General features: G+C 46.6%; 2 pseudogenes; one reads left to right on the top strand and one right to left on the bottom strand.

Moving 5' to 3' along the window:
- Positions 1 to 3,750: 3,750 nt before the first annotated feature.
- On the top strand, positions 3,751 to 9,119 carry LOC115310000 (annotated as a pseudogene).
- Positions 9,120 to 9,437: 318 nt separating this feature from the next.
- On the bottom strand, positions 9,438 to 11,450 carry LOC121046146 (annotated as a pseudogene).
- Between the last annotated feature and the right edge of the window lie 2,447 nt (positions 11,451 to 13,897).

The raw sequence follows: 13,897 nt of genomic DNA, 5'->3' as shown, positions 1-13,897 counted from the left end.
ATGGAAAGTCTACGCCGCTGCATTCGAGTATTCGCACACCCCTATTAATTTCCTTTATAGGAATTCCCTTTATCGAATTTCACTTCTTCTCATATGCGTGACGAAAGCACGTCATCCAGTATTTCCCCTTTTTGCTTTCAGCCATCGCTGCTTATGGCGAATACCACTGGTAGATTTGTCGCTGTTAAAGGGATACTCCGCCGTTTTTTTCATTGTCTCCGATTTGCTTGAAATTTTGCTAAGCTAACCAACAAACATTGCTAAAATAGTATCCCAAATATTAGGTCAAAATATTGTTTTTTCGCGAAGTTATTGAATTTACAGTTTTGGTCTTCACCATGTTTTTCAAACTGAAAGTCTCTACTGGCTACAACGAAAAAATGACGTCAGTGGAAGGCAGGGGTTAACTTTTTGGACTACAGAAGAGTTTCTTGGTGTCAAATGAGTGCTTTGGAAGCTCGCTCCCGTATCCACGCTCCAGCACGGAACAAATGATTGGCATATTCTATTTTTAGACTACTTGCTCGACTGGCAAGCCTGCCTGCCACTGACGTCACGGCACGGAAAAGTGCGCGAATATTTGAATATTGGTTTTTGCACCATTTTCATTTGCCGATTTCACAATACCTATTATGAATTTCGCGATACTAAATAACATACCGGAAAGGCTAAAGGCCGGGGAGTTAGAAAATATAGTTAGTTGATGTAGCTCGAAAAATCGGTGGACTACTTAAAGGAGCTGTGCAACGATATTCAATTGGAATGCTTTTCACTTGACACGAGCTTACTGGCACACCTGGGACTCAAGGATACTCACACGCAACGCCATTGGCCGAGTAACCCCTTTGTTGCGGTGTAATTTCAAGGACAAAAGCGATCATTTTCATTCAATCTCTCCTTTGCAAAATTTGATGACGTAACTCGGGGATCGCAGTACACCCAAGTGACGATATTTGAATGCGGTTCATAGATTGGACCCGAGCATTGCGTGGGCACTCGACTTGGGCTCGTGACAATTGCTAGCTCAAGAAGCATTCGGGTAGTGACCCGTGTCCAATCGCTGCAACGACGACAACAGCCGAGCCATAACAATATCTGGAACTCAGCGCGTGTCCTGCGCTTTGCCAACCCCAGCGCGTGGCTATGATCAACATTGGCGGCATATAATCGTCTCCAGATCACGTGGCCGCCTGTTCTGGCTGCGAGTTGAGGGGGTGAACGCAGCTCGTTTTTCTTAAATTTTTTTCTGGGACTTCTATTGCGTGGGGTGAAAAACGAACGCGTGTTTCATATGTCATTGACGTTAGGGATCCGTTTTAAGCGGTATTTGTGCACAGTACAAAAATTGTTGCATCGCTCCTTTAAGGAGATTGTGATAGCCTGGCAACCACAGCAGCGTAGTCTGACAACCGGGGGATGACTACTTACGTCCGCAATTTAGTGGCTCTGACTCAGAGGAACTCTATGCGATTTCTGAGGAATAAACAAGACAAAGAAGTAACGCCATTTTGTGTTATCGTGAAATCCGCTGGTTCTAGCCAACGTTACAGGAGCAAGCTCAGTCTCACAGCTCCGCCTGCGACGTAGGCTCAGTGGCGGTCACAAGAACCAGCAGCGCTGCAGTCGAGTCTTGCTTCCAGATTGTCTTGCCCGCCAGGTCTGAATAGCAATACTCGAGCTTGGGCGAGTTGTGATTCATCCTAACACTTCACAACGCAAGGAAACAGACGCACACAAAAATAAATTTCAAATACTTAAAGAAAGAACACTTACAATGCGCTAACTCCGATCTCTGTGGTGTATTACACTTCATCTTCATCGTCTTTTTTTTTTTTGCTAATATACAGATGGAAGTAAAAAAAAGAGGAAGAAAAGAAAAAGGAAAGGGAGCTCTCAACGCGGTGGTAGTCAACGGTGGTAGTAGACGACGCGCGAGACAGGAAAGCAAGATCCGACAGCAGCGCCGCTAGTTCTCGTGACCGCCACCTGGGCCACTCGCCTCTGCAGGCGAGAATAGGGAGCTGCGAAACTGAGCTTGCTCCAGTAACGTTGGTTCTAGCTGGCTACAAGCTCCGCCCATTGGCCAAATTCTCTCAGTATAAACGGCCCTTGGCCCGTTCTCTCGAAGCCGGTTAACTTTAACCGCGGTAAAAAAGTTAACCGCTCGGTACCTGAAGTACCTAGCCAGGTTTGACGAGGGCTGGTTGAGCGACTGCTCCGGGTTTAGTATGGGGTGGTAGTGGTGTCACCTACTGGTTGCAGCGAATATAAGTGACTTTTGTGGTAAAGTTCCCGAAAAGCGGGGACCCAAGAACGCACGCTAGCGGGTTCTCGCGACGCAGCGCTGCCTACATTTGAGCTTAAGAAACACTTTTTGTTGCTCGTGGTACAGATATTAGGTAAGGTAAAATTGAATTAACACTTGTTTGGAAAATTTCTAAATGTTTGGCAGTCCGAACTGAAGACAAGCCTCTTTGAAATTTCCTTCCAAGTTCGAAAGAGGACGACGAAGTTCTGTCCTATAAACACTGAGAAAGAAGTGAGCAGTGAAAGGCGGGCGGTACACCGGCAGCATGGTTGGCCAGCATGTAAGAACTGTATATAACACTATCATAACTTGAAAACCGTGTAGTTCGGTGCCAGTGAAAATAGACCTACTACTAAATTATCCAAGCATCGAGGGGAATGCTGAAAGTGTAATTCTATGCTCCGGGCGCGCTGGGCTTTGCCTTATAAGATATTCGAAGTCAATAATCATAATAAGGCTTTGACGAACGCGCGTGCAAAGCAAAATTTGTTTTAGGCTTTTGCTTTAGAACAGTTACTACTGCCATAGCCTCCTCTATACTCACAAAGCCTGGCAGTTCGACGACGGAACCATAGAGTGCCCGCGCGGTCGCAGATTTGGAGTGCGAGGATCTGGTATAGCAGAGAGCATTTCTCAAGGAACCTGGACGTCAGCGCACATGCGCGCTGACGTTGCCGCTGCAAAAGCTGCAGCTTTTGCAGCGGCGACGACCCGAAGCATGGTTTTCAAACCCGGCGAGAAAAAGCGGTACACGAGGAAAGCGAGGACCACGAGCGGACATTCCATCGCTCGGGAGAAGTGTGTTTCGGCGTCTCGCCGCAGCGGGACGCCCGTCACGTGGCTCTCCTCTCATCCATTGTCTGCCGCTCCACCTCTTCTATTTCGGCGGCCGCTTCTCGTGGCGATCGGCCAGGCTTTGTCAGTATAGAGGAGGCTATGCTACTGCAAATGCCAGCACGTGCAGCGCGTGTAACTACACTTGTAGCATGCACCTTGGTACTTGGGAAATTTAGCAAAATGACTATTGGACGGTGTCTGCTTCTGCGTGCTATCAAACCCGGCCGATTGAGTCATGGCAATCCACTATTAGCCCCGAGAACATGACGTGGCGCCACCTAACGGGCCTATCGTCTTGACGTAGGATAGGAGATCACTTGACCGTTTCTTGCGCTCTGTGTGAAGGGTGGAGTGTCTGGGTCTTCGCTTTTTTTTTTTTTTTTATTAGTACGAGTGTTTAAGGTTTATTTTAACGAATTTTTCGTTTTTGTACTCGACCCGGTCAAGTTCCTAAGTCGGCTACCGTACAACTGCTTCCGGGGAGCCGGTTGCAGGCTAACAGGGAACCGGTCGCTGCAGGGAAGCGCGGCTGCGTGGACTATAGACGGTACGGGCCAACTTGTCGTTTTCGGCGGCTGTCTCGGGCACCGCAAGGGATGCTGACCATGTGCGACCTACCGTTGAAGGTAAGCGAAGCTTTTCTTTAGCTTCTATTCTACCGGGCAGCCCGTTACAACTGTGTACCCATTTTCATTTGTGCTGCCTGTAAGCAGCATCAACGCGTTCGTGGACAAGGCCCACGAAACATCCCGGCTGTCGCTCGAGGGCGAAGGAGTTCTTGAAGCGGGACACGTCTTCCCCTGCAGTATCAGGAAGGTTGATAAGGACTGCTACACGTTCATTGGATTCGTTCTCCAGACGTCGGCACTGACTTCGCACCTGCGCGAGCTGGAGATTACACTGAATAGAAGAAACGTCGGTGACACACCGTGCTCCTGCAAAGCAGGGTAAAGGAACATGCCGTGTATCATTACTTGGTTGGGTTGTATGTACTTATCGGCCGGAGTGCTATGAAATCGATCGAGGAGGCGGGAGCGAAACAACTTGCGATTTGCGATCAACGGTGAAGTACTGCGCCTTGTTTTCGAAATATAATCGGGCGTTCCTCGTTGTTCCCGTGGCTCAGTGGTAAAGTGCTCGCTTCCCGTGGCGCTAGTCGCAAATTCGATTCCGCGCGCCTGTCTCTTTTTTTTTTTCTTTTTTTAGTTTTTTGAATTACCTGTTTTGTTACTTTTTTGCAATGTCGGAATTTTCGTGCGACGAGTGTTAAACCTTGTGGATAACGTTTAATTTCATAAACTAATATCCGATCATCCAAGGGCCAATGGCAGTTGTTTGTGTACACCAGTGCTGTTTTCCTTTCTTCTGTCAAAAAAGATTACGCAAATATTCCTGTAGCTAGGTGTATTACAGTTGTAGAAGTGTTTTCTTTGGGCCCCTACATAGTAACCAGATGCGCTACAAAAAGAAAAGTATTACTTGCTAATACGAGTGCAGCCGCTCGTTACAGCAACCTTTAAACTAAAATATATCGAGCCACATAACATTCTCACATTTATGCAGCTGCTGGTTGCTTAGATACCACTAAGCTGCGAGTGATTTTCGTGTTAAAATACTCGGTGAAATCTTATGTCTTGCTATTCTCTGTAGATTACTCTTTCAAGTCTATTAGCACTCAGCTCTACTGGCATTGCATACTGCCAACTTGTACATACACTTTTAATCTCATTCAAATAATATTGAAGTTACATGAGAAAGGTACTGCTATGGGGGTGAGACTGTTCACATTTTATGACTCATATTGGATATGCTGTTTAATTGCAAGCTGAGAACATTGCCATTTTGCAGGAACTACAAGTGTAAGCAGGTTGTGGCAATGTTGCTACATATCAACGCCAAGAGGAACTTCAACGTACTGGCGTCCACAGACTTGCCAGAAAAGTGGGGGAAGGGGCAGAAGAGAGCGGTCGGGGAGAAGTATGCTCCGAGAAAGATCCGCAACCTCCCCGGTCTTGAAAAAGTGAGCTATGAAACTTCTATTCATGCACAGCGCTTTTAGTAGACCTTGCGCATACCATAAAGCTCCCTCCGCCGGCGCCAAATGACATCATGGGAAAGGGCTGTACAAGACCCGCATATAGACGTTTCTTCTGCCATGACTTGTGCTAACTGAGCTTGACCACCAGTGTGTCACGGCATAGGTACGCGGAGAGCACACGGGATGCTCCTTCAATTTCTTGTGTGCCTTACGTGACCTTGTGGGTTTTTCACAAATGATCTAGTGCATATGATGCGTCAGCCTGAGTTATCAAATCAAAAGAAGGTTTCCTGACTTGCCCATAATATGGCGAATTTCACTGCAACCAAACAGGGAAACTGCTATTAAGCACTCTTGCAGCAACTAATCCACATTTTTTTTTTTTTTTTTTTGTGTAAGTGACTACTGGATCCGGAAGCCATAAATCTTGAATGTTCTTGATCACCATTGCAGAGCAATGGATTTTGCAGGTTAAGTGGTTACTTGACCACTCTTGGCAGCACAAAATGGCGAAGAAGTGAGCTTCTAGTTGAAAATGGAGATTGTGCAGGCTGCTGTGTTCTCACGATAAGTTATGGACATTTTGACACATTCGAATCATAGGGATCTGACTTTTGTTTATATGTATCGCAAGATAAGTGAGCATTAAGCTTGTTTTTGTTAGTAGACCTGGGTCGGTGTCGCAAAGTATGTATCTTGTTACTTTGAATGTCTCAGGCAGCAAAGGAAATACTTGGTTAATTCAACGTCTTTGCTTAACCTATGACAGGTTTATGCCACTACCCCTTCTATCAAGAAGCAGGAGCGAATTGAAAGCAGTTTCATTAGCAAGTGTTAGAAAATAACATAGTGAAATACCTGCGAAACAGGCTTACATTTTTTGTAGTGGTTTGCGTTAGAAGGATTACGGCTAAGTCACACGGGGAAGGCACAGCAAAGTGTGCAATCCGTGCCGAGTTCATAGCAGCAAAAGCACAGGAAATTTTGCTTTATATTTCCAGGTTGAAGGGGATCCGGTCCTGCTTCTTAAAGGCGACATCCTGAGACGGCTACTGGAGGGACTGACTTATAGGTCAGCTGCTCTGCGGCACACCGAAGAAATCCGTCCTCTTGGTTGGTTCCATGAACTGCATTTCCTCTTTCTTTTTCCCGTTGGCTTTGCTACAGTTGGCTTTGGCTGTTTGTTGGTCGTTCTTAAGAGACTTTATGGATTGATTCTCTCAGTATCTGACAAACATCAGTGGTGGCATGCCTCACACGGCATAGAAGCTGTGCTCAGTACAGACCATGCAGGATGTTTAAATCACAGCAAAAAACAAAAACAAGAAGAAACTAGATAAATGTACACTTCCTGTGTATATTTATCTGTGTAGAACTTTTGTGTACATTGAAACCCTAGATAAATGTACACCAGTTAGATCCTTATTGTCACCCCGCTGTGATAAATTAGCACAGCTGTGAGCAGGAGGCTCAACCGGGCGGGGAGTCCAACCTTAATATGTTTACATTCTGAATTGTGCTTGCCTGACTCACAAAAGTGACAGAGCTGATAATAAAAAGTACAGGTACTAGGTTGTGAAGGCATGGCGATTGTGCCATATGGATATTGGATTTCAGTGGAAGCACTAATATCCAATATGTGGTAACAGTAGACTGCAAAGGAGAGAAAAAAATGTCAAGCAACCAGAGATGTTCTTTAGTACAATATATTTAAAGTGGCTGAGGCTTAACTCTAGTTGAGCAATGTGCACTGCCATCCTGTCAAAGACAGATTTCTACAAAAAAAAAAGAAAAAAAAAAACATGGATTGCCAGGCGCAGGTGACTTTCCTGGCCCACAACTCTAAACTGAAAGTGCTCCTGGAGCACCACCACCACGTTATGCCACTACATACTTAATTGGTGCACAAGGTCTGTTTAAGAAGTATCCTACCTGAATTGGTACCGCGGAAACAAATGAAGCGCGGACAGCTTTATTTGGTGGGGAGGCAAAGGGAACGTTAATGCGCACGCAAGAATTTTATCAAGCCGGCAAAAAATACGAGTCGCAGGCAGTCGGCCTCGGAGTGATGACGTATAGTTAGTGCTCGTCGTTTTTTTTTTTTTTTTTTGACAACATGACTAAATAGTTTGAACAGAGGTATTGTATCAAATTTTGATTCAAGCTTGCTGACACTCAAGTGGAAACAATTCGAAATATTCAGCAGGAGTTCGAGGACGATGCCATGGGCAGTAAAAAACATTAAGGTGTGGTACAACTTGATCAAACATGGCTGCATGTCAGTGGAGAAAGACGCGCTTTCAGAAAGGACTTCAACAAGCCGAAATAACGACATGATTAGCCAGCTGCGGACTTACCATGCAGGACAATCGCAGCCCTATTCAAGAACTTGTGGCTGAGGTGGGAGTAAGTACCAGTTCGGTGCATTCAATTTTGAAGGGGGATTTAGCTTTGCAGGAAGTGTCTGCGAAAATCGTGCCGAAGTTGCTCACGATGGAGCTGCAACATAACAAGGCACCAGCTCATTCCTCGCATCTGAGTTTCTTTGGCAAAAACAGTCTTCCTACTCTCCCAACATGCCTCTATGTGATTTCTGGCTCTTCCCTACGATAAAAATGCTGCTGAAAGGAACCGTATTCGAGTTACGGGAAAAACGACGAGCACTGACTACAATTCCTCATTAGGAGGCTGACTGAAAGCAACTCACATTTTCATCGGGCCTGATGAAATTCACACATACACATTAATCTTCCCTCCACCTCCCTACCAGAAGATGCTGTCTGCACTTCATTTGTTTCTGCAGAACAAATTAAGGTCGGATACTTTTTAATGGCCCTCGTATACATTAACTCGCATATTAGTACCAGGCTTATTCAACGTAATCACTACGGCAGAAATGAGACTGGTAATAATTGTGTTTAGTACATAGAACTGTTCCCTAGCGTTTCATTTTTACATTCCAACAACCAATTTCTTTCCTATCACCTTTATAGTGTGTCATGTATCAACATTTCCTGTTTATTTGCGTGTTTGCAGAGATATCAACCGCCTACCGCAGCTGAGGAGCTCCCTGTCTCCGGACTGCCCACACTTACGCGGCTGATTGCCACAACCGCTGCTCCCAGCTTCGATGCTTTTGTGGAGGAGATAATGGCCACCTTCTCTGCAGACGTCTGTGCGGTAATCGAGGAGAGGTTGCGCCAGAGGATAGGCATGGCAACAAGTACAGTCTGCCATTCCTTCAAAACAAGGGCAGCGAAGTGCGAGACAGAGCAAATGCCGCACAACATGGGGCCTTTGTTGAAGGCGGTCCTCTGCACGAGCACATACCAGTCTGCCGGAATGCAGCCCGGGCTGAGCATGGGAGGTACTGCGCGGGACAAGTATGTCTCAGTTGTGAAGTCGAGGGGCCACAAATGCACTGTGGAAGACAGGGGCCTTTTGATTTGGAACGAGTTTCTTGTGATCGGTTGTAGCGTGGATGGGCTCGTTACTTTCACCTGCGCATGCTGCGAAGGTGAAAAGCGAATCTTAGAAATCAAATGCCTCAACGCGGTGAAGAACGGTTTCTCAAAGGACAAGCCGACGCCCCTGTTCTGCACCCAGATTCAGGTCCAGATGGGGATAACGAATATTCCAGTGTGCGACTTTTTCGTGTACAAGAGTCCAGAGGACTGGAGGGCACTTACCGTGCCATTTGATGTTGCACATTTCCTTAAATGTTCTGCTGCAGTGCACACCCTGTACGACAAGTACATTTTTGACAGGCTGAAGAATCTGGCACGTTCATACTCGTGGTCGTGGGCCCCAAAAAAGGCCAGTGCGATAACATTAGATAGGCATTTGAACCCAGCGAATAAACAAAAGAATGGCAACAAGCAAGTGGTGATACATTCATTTATTACAGCACGCATGACATCGAATTTGCAAAATTAAATTGGCATAGAAACATATCTTACAATGGTGTTGAATGTCAAGGCTTGTGGGTCTCAATGCACGAGCTAGAAATATTGACTCCTTTCTGTGCTTTGACAACCTTTCTCCAATGTGACACAGGAGAAGAGTACCTTGCACGAAGTTAACAAGAAAATTCTTAGCTAGTGACAGTCTCTGACCGAACAATACTATTTTCTTCTTACCCTGCTACAGAGAACACCTATCGTTCACAAGCGACAGTGGGATGCCATGTTTAAATTGCCCATTAAGTGATCTACAGATTAACTGCAACATTTAAACAGGCAGCTAAATAAAACGCTATGATGTCCTGTCCAGCAACCTATTAGCCAGTTAAAAATTTGTCTTTGCTAAGCAACGGCTTTAAGAGGTTCACGAGGCCTGCAATGATGACGACAACATCATCGATTTGCGGAAGGAGGTTTGCGCTGAAATTGTCCCAAAGAATTCGGAACAACTTCATTCGCTGAGTTGCACGCTCGACATGAACGCGTGCGGCTGCGATGCTCTGGCTGTTTGCGGGGTCAGATTTGCTCAGCTGTGTGTTTTTACGGAGAAATGGTGGACGCACCAACTTTAACTTGTGTTCGCAACACAGCTCGTCAATTAAAAACCCTTTGTCAACCATGACGCTGTCGATGAAGGGAAGGCATTTCTCTAGAAGCCCACTCTCCTTTGTGATATGTGTGTCGGAGGATCTGCCACAGTACGCCGGACTCACATAGCTAATTAAGCCACCTGACTTCTCGCACACAAGCACCTTTGCAGTGTGAGTTCCCTTGTAGTGACTGTAGGTAAGCAGCTGAGACTCCAGGTTTTTTGGCTTTTGCACAGGAATCTCTGTACAGTCGAGCACTATGCGACAGTGCATGTACTTGTTAAGGTACTTGGTCAGGGACTGGAGCACAGCCTCCTTTTCGGGCCAGAAAACGGCGTGCCTGAGCACTGCCGTCGTCTTATGAACCCCAAACAGTACACCAAGAAGGGAAAACGTCAGATTGTGGTAGAGCTTCATCATCGTTAACAATACTGCGTCCTCGTTACTGATGCTGAAATCCTTCCTCTGGTTCAATATGCGAGACTCCCCATACAGGTCGCAGATGTTATAGAATAACTGAAAACAGGGTATGCGGGTCAGTGATACAAGGGCCGGTTCATTTTTAACCCGTGCTATCCCGAGCACTTGATCCTTCTCAAACTGTAGGGTGTCGGCTTGACTTCCAACGTCTTTCTTCAAGCTGTGAAGTTCAGCTCGAAGACCTGAAACATTAAAAAACAACTCTGGTGTCAACTTGAATTATGCTAGCATGACTCTCACACTGGGCATGCAATGTTTACTCTCTCCTCACCAATGGGATCTGCAGCATCGGCATCCTGGTTTGGTAGGTCCTGCTCAGCTAAACCCCCACTGGTGCTGGCTTCCTCGGAGTTCAGTCCTGCCAAGGTAACTGCTGCCGGCAAGTCATCCTTAACTGTCGATTCCACGTGAAAAAACAAAATCTATATTTACAGCTCAGCACTGAAACTGAAATAGACACGACTATGTTCTATCTTTTGATGACTGCATAAAAAAGTAAACAGGTATGCAGGAGCCAAATATTTAAAACCTGGCTATCACACAGCATCCACTGATACCACGAATGTTCCCTGCAAATGAGAGCACTCACTGCGAGGTTTGCATGTGTCCACACTTGTCCGCGGCTTCAGGGGCTGTCGCAGCTTCGGGGGCTTGTCCAGGGGCCGTAAAGGCAGATTCTGGGAGGGCACGATTCCTGGGGCGAGTGTCCTTTTTTTCCAGTCTGACAAGAAAAAAAAAAAAAAGAAAGATAATCACGACGAAGCGTGAGCATGCGTCGATCTCGGTCGTCTGACCGCCAGCTTTGGTCAGTTCGCTCGCGCGGCTTTGGGGCGTCGTGGCCCAGAAAAACTAACGAGTGTTAAGCACTTAAGATGCACGCATGCGTGATATCACTCTCTGCGAAAACTTTTCGTGTCAGTAACTTACGTGCAAATTGGGAGAGCGTCGATCTCTGACAGGTGCCAACAAAATCCCCCCTCCCCCCTTTTTTTGTGGAGGTTCACTGAAATAACTTGAGAACACTTACCGAACATCTTCGCTCCAACCGCATACACGAAGTCTTAATCTCGAAAGTGCTTGCTGGTCACTGTCGAACTCTTAGAGTTTAATCTACCTATTCTCAGTTTCACAAGCCACTCCGTGCGCAGCTGCTTCTCCTTGGGGTAGATGTGGAAGCTGATGTTTGGGTCGGTCGCGTAACTGCGGCATTGCGGCACCGAACAGTACTTCACCATTGCTTCCTGAGCACGACAGCTGCCGAAGCCGATCGACGCGTGAACTAATCGAACATCAAAAAAAAAAAAAAAAAACGAAAATAACGAAAATAACGTTTGAATGGTTCCCGAAGACCCTGACCAAAGCAAGGCGGAATAACTGTCCTTATCACGTGATCCTCCTACATCACGGTCGAGCGATCGCAGCGCTCCAATCGGTCCCGCTCGGGGCCAATAGTATTCCAAAGGCGTTGCCATGCCGACAATCACCACGTTCATTTAGGCTTAGGAAGGGCCAGACTCGAAAGACTATCTAAAAAATGCGGCGAGGTCATTGCTCATGCTTTGCGATTTAAGTGAGGTAAGGCAAAGCGAAAGCCTTGTGCACTATTCGTTGCTGACTAACGCGCTCGATACTGCAGCTACTATGACAGATTAGTTCCAAAGCGAGCGACACTCGCTCGCAGGGGCACCGCCATGTTCGCTCGCAGGGGCACCGCTAACTCTGCAGGTCACGTGACCCGAGATTCCTTTTGGTAGGGAAATGTGGTTAACTTTTTACCGCGGTTAAAGTTAACCGGCTTCGAGCAAACGGGCCCTGGTCGTGTGAAGCGAAATATGCTAAAAGCCGCGCGCGCTAGTGTCGAAATCCCCCGTATATAAGCTCGTGCTGCTCGTGCAGTTTCCTGCTGCCCCGCTGTGCCCCCTGAAATAAAGACAAAAAAGGAAAAAAAAAAAAAGCGGAACGCACGGCACAGGTATATAATTTTCCCAAAATTCAGTCTGGCCACTTCGATAACTGTCATGACATTAGTCAACGTTACTAAAAATTTCAGCTGGGAAACTCACCCTTGAGACCTAGACCGCTCGCGTCCACCGAGACCAAACTAAACACGATAACAGCGCCACCTTTTAGCGACTTGTCAAAATATGAAAGTTCATTTATATTGTTACTGCGAAATGACAATGCGAGATGAAGCCACCGGCCCTTGCGCGACTCGACCTAAACCAATACGTGCAGACGTGCAGTTCCCGGAGTGGCCGCTGCGATAGAAATGGCGGAGTTGCGATCGCCCTTAGTTCGGTTCTCGAGTATACGGATCGAAGCCACTTTTTCAAAGCAGGTTGTATGGCAGTTTTCATAACTGAGTTGTCCTGGTAACGTTGACCTTAGTGCGTATGTCAGGGGGGATCGCTGCTCGCGCTGCAGAACCCAGGGATACTGGGTTCAATCTTCACCCCTGCCCGTTTCGATCTGGATGAGCATCGTACCAGCGTGCGGTCTTGTATCACTACTGCGTGGTTCATGTTAAAGACCCCATGGATGGCGGTTGTACCACACGGGCTAAATTTCTCATCTACAGCTGAGGCACCAGGCACCCACTGAGGCAGACTAAATTCCGGCTGTACAAACATACAACACACAACAATTTGCTTTTGGGGGATCAGTGGCCAAGTGGACTAGCGCCGCGGCTAGCGCACACCAGCTCGGAGCACGTGGAGAGAAAGTTCGTGCTGCAGAACCCAGGATCCTGTGTTCAATCCCCACCCCCTGCACGTTTCGATCTGGATGAGCATCGTACCGGCGTGCGGTCGTGTATCACTACTGCGTGATGCACGTTAAAGGGGCACTGAAGTCATTTTTGGAAAAGGCCGTTTTTGATCTTATACTGTTTAAAATGTGTTCTCACATTTACCAAGTCCTATTCACGTCTCCATCTCGTTGCTCACCCCTCCAGCGGCGGAAACGGGAAGCGCTCTAGTGAGGGTCCTCCGATTCTCCTGCTCAGCGGGCACGGCGGTACTATACTCGCGATCATCGCTCGCGGAATGTCATTTCCGAATGCAAACAACACTCTTCACTTTCCCAGCGTGGTGCTGCAGTCGGTATGGAATGGTACCTTACTAGAGTGTTCAGTACTGCGTATACGGAAGCAAACGCAAGCGGTGTGCGTTTGCGTTGAAGTTGCGTGCCTTACGTTGTGCGTGCGCGTCATCGCCATGCGTCAATCCAAGACCGCAATTTTGGGCTCCGCGACGGGCAGTGTGGAACACGCAAAGCTAACGCAAACACAGCGCTTGCGTTCGCTCCTTAAACGCAATACTAAAACTCAATACTGTTTCACCGGCTTCCAACGCCAACGAAAAGTGCTGGCAGACGTACATACAAGCAAGTAGGCGTTCCTTCGAACTGGAAAGTCTGAGATTGGCAAAAGGACGGAGCGTAAAAATTAAAGTAACTAAATGTTATTAAAAAATTAATAATTTTTTTTTTTTTTTACATTTGCGCATTTCGTTTGTAAGGATATTGGTGGCGATTTAGGACGTTTTGCCGATTGTCAAAGTCGCGACTTTGATAGCAAAATATACTTTACCCACAATTAATGTAATTTTTCGTGGATTTATCACATTAGCTAGAATGTTTTCATTGATTTTAGACTATTTTTATTTTATTAATTGGTAATTAA

Source organism: Ixodes scapularis, unplaced genomic scaffold (assembly GCF_016920785.2).
Source record: "Ixodes scapularis isolate PalLabHiFi unplaced genomic scaffold, ASM1692078v2 PGA_scaffold2__306_contigs__length_199485367, whole genome shotgun sequence".
NCBI lineage: Eukaryota > Metazoa > Arthropoda > Arachnida > Ixodida > Ixodidae > Ixodes > Ixodes scapularis.
The sequence above is the reverse complement of the archived record's forward strand: the minus strand, read 5'-3'. Positions and strand labels throughout refer to the sequence as shown.